This window comes from Callospermophilus lateralis, assembly GCF_048772815.1.
Source record: "Callospermophilus lateralis isolate mCalLat2 chromosome 11 unlocalized genomic scaffold, mCalLat2.hap1 SUPER_11_unloc_2, whole genome shotgun sequence".
NCBI classification, from domain to species: domain Eukaryota; kingdom Metazoa; phylum Chordata; class Mammalia; order Rodentia; family Sciuridae; genus Callospermophilus; species Callospermophilus lateralis.
The window spans coordinates 1,353,274-1,356,572 of record NW_027510154.1 but is presented as its reverse complement, the minus strand read 5'-3'; positions in this window follow the sequence as shown (position 1 = coordinate 1,356,572).

Sequence of the window (3,299 nt, the reverse complement as noted above, 5' to 3'; positions counted from 1 at the left end):
ATTACTTGTTGTTTAATTAATCAGAAGCGGGGAGATGCTGGGAGCCATCAGCCAAGTAGGTATGACAAATTCCTTGCCAGCTTACTCCCATGCTGTCTAGTGGGAGAACTTCTGAAAGGTGACCTTGCTCAAGGACCAGGGCAGGATCCGTGTTTAGGGTGTTCCCCCTTTAGAATAGGGCAGTTTAGCATAATAGGAGAGTAGGGTGTTCCCCCTTTAGAATAGGGCAGTTTAGCATAATAGGAGATTAGGGTGTTCCCCCTTTAGAATAGGGCATATCCTGCTGCTGAGTTCCTCTTGAGTTCTTAGGGTCAGACAATATATTTTGGGCGACAGAAGCCCATGTGGAGTGGATTTGGGCAGAGAGTGGATTTGGGAGAGAGTGGATTTGGGCAGAGAACGTGGATTCCCCCAGAGCGTGTTTGTAGACGGCCGGTGTGATTTCCGGAATAAAGAATTGCTGTTTGAATCTACAAGCTGTGTGGAGACTCGTGATTTGTGCCCAGCCAGAGACTGCGACTGCGGCAATTTACTAAGCCCTAACACTATTTTTGTCCCATATATGTGTTATGCTTAGCAACTCTTAAGATACCATTTTACTTGGGCAGATATAAAATTTTATTGAAATTTAACCATTAGAATAAATATAGTTTAATGCTGAAGATAAGTTTTCCAAACTCATAGGTTTCATATTTTATATTTTATGTTCTAATTTGATAAAATGAAAATAATTAAAGAGTACATAAAGTTTTGCATCATAAAAATATTTTTCTGTTCAGCAAATGACTTCTCTATTTACTTCCATAATAATGTCACACAGTTATGTCACAACTTTAAGCTTTGTAATTTTGGTGACAAGTATCTGTAAGTGTATTAAAGTGGGAACTTTTAATTAAAGTCATTTCTAGTAGATAGAATAGGAAATAAAAAGCTTTAAAAATAGGGAAACATGAATTGCTAGATTGTAAAGAGAACATATCCATTTCTATAGATTGACGTCTTTGTAAAATTTCCATTTTCTAAAAAGCTTTACACCCAAACATTTACTTCAAAGCAAAAATAAAGTTATTATATAAATTTAGCCAAAATCTCGAAGTATAGTTCTATATTAAAATTGAGAGTGCACAGTTCACTTGACTTTTATTTCATCATCCTTTGAACATTTAATATTGTTTTTTGCCTTTGAGCCAAAATTATGGAAAAAAACCCAAAATAATAAATATAACATATACCCTTAAGGTAATATCCCATTATTACCAACAATGATAGCTTTTTGTCAACATTGAACTATGCTATCAATTGAAATCTTTCCTCAAGATCTCTATATCTGGTCCATGAAGTATTTCTTGAACCACAGATCAGTTTTTACATATACATAGTTTTTTTTAGATCACTAATTTTTATAAATTTTAGGTGTTTTTTCACAGTAAAAGATCAACAAAATGAGTATTTTGTAGTTCTTTCTATTTTTGGGAATGCAATTTAAGCATGGTCACAAAAATTATGAAAAGCTGTATATCTCTGGGTCAAATTTCAGATTTTATTATATAAGTACAACATGTATAACACTCAAATATTGGATAATATTGCTAGGATAAAACAAGAACATATGTCATCATTATATTTTGTGTTTTTTAATGAAATAATTTCCTCATAACTTTCTATAATTTTGAAAAGATTTTATAACCTTGGCGCTAATATATAATTTACTTCTCTTCCTAACAAGTACAAATAACCAAGTTTTTCCATATTCAAAATTTACATTCATTGAGTCATAAAACACAACTTCACCTTTTTAAAATATTTTGAATTCATAAATTTATGTATTGTGAAATGTTATTTTAGAAGACATAGGCTAAATTTACTCAAAATAGCAAGTGTATATCTTTGTGATAAACCTCTTAAGCAAAAAAACCTAGAATCTTTAAAATGATATTAATAACTTTTGTTTCACGAATTAATATTGCATGTTAAGTGTTAATACTGACATAATTTGTGAAATATGGTTCTAAGGCAAATATATGATATAGAAAATATATTTTTAAAGAAATACTAAATTGCAGTCAGATAACAAAGACTCTGAATATTTGAATCATAAGCAACTTTTTCCAGGTGTCTAACAACTGATCCTGATGGAATATCTAACCTAGGCAGATCCCTGCAATAACACAGGACTTTCTTTATTTCTTGCTCTCAGTCAAAGGCTGGTGTGTATTCTCAGGAGAGGAGGACTGCACAAATTTTCACAATTCTAGCTCCACATGATAGAGTTACTAATTTAGATAAGAGAAGTTGTGAGGTCTGATCTTTGTATCTCTACCAAGAAAATAAACCCTTCCCCTGGTGAGACAAGCTAACAGCAATCAGCCCCAGTCTCTATCCCATCAAAAGGCAGTTCCCATGCAAAGGGAGATAAACCGGGAAGAACAGGGGAACAGTTCTAACCCACCACTGTGCTTACAAAGCCAGTGTATCATTGCATGAGAAGTGGGTTATGTCTCCATTAGCAGATCATGCAGCGGTATCATGATCTTGCCCAGTAAGAAAGTAAAGATGTATTATGGTCTTTATTTTTGTGCCCCTTCCCAAATCAAATGTTGAAGTTCTAACCCTCAATTTGACTTTATTTGAAGATAGGCTTGTGAGGAGGTGATAAACAATTAAATTAGGTCATAAGCATAGGGACCTAATATGATCAGGCCTTTATAAGACGTAAATTCATCAGAGTGCCTGCTTTTTTCCTCTCCTTGTTATGTGAGGAAAGGTAAGAAGACAACTTTATGAAAAATAAGAAGGGAGCCCTTGCCAGATTCTGAATTGGATATTGCCTTGAGCTTGGATTTTCCAGCATCAGAAGAGATACATTATTTCCAATGTTCAAATTTCAACAAAAATGTCAGGAAACAGGAAAAATGGGGTAAATTCATGAAATAATATAAAATTAAGTATTAATTTAATGAAAGAATGTAAAAGAAACTGAAGGGATCAAGATGGTAGACTTAGTAGACAAAAATTTCATAGCAGTTATTATAAACACACTCAAAGAACTAGAAGAAACAATCCTGTAAGTAAAGTATAATGATAATATCTCCTGTGTGGAAAATACAAAGATTCAACTAATCTTCAAAAATTATGATTCTGGAATTGAAAAGAACAATGTATGAAATAAAAAAAAATTATTGCAGGGTCTCAGTGGATTTAAACTGGCAAAAGATTCAGCATATTTGAATACTGACCAACTAAGAATATAAATTTTTGAATAATGAAAAGAAAAAGAAGAATAGGTAGGACACTCTTTA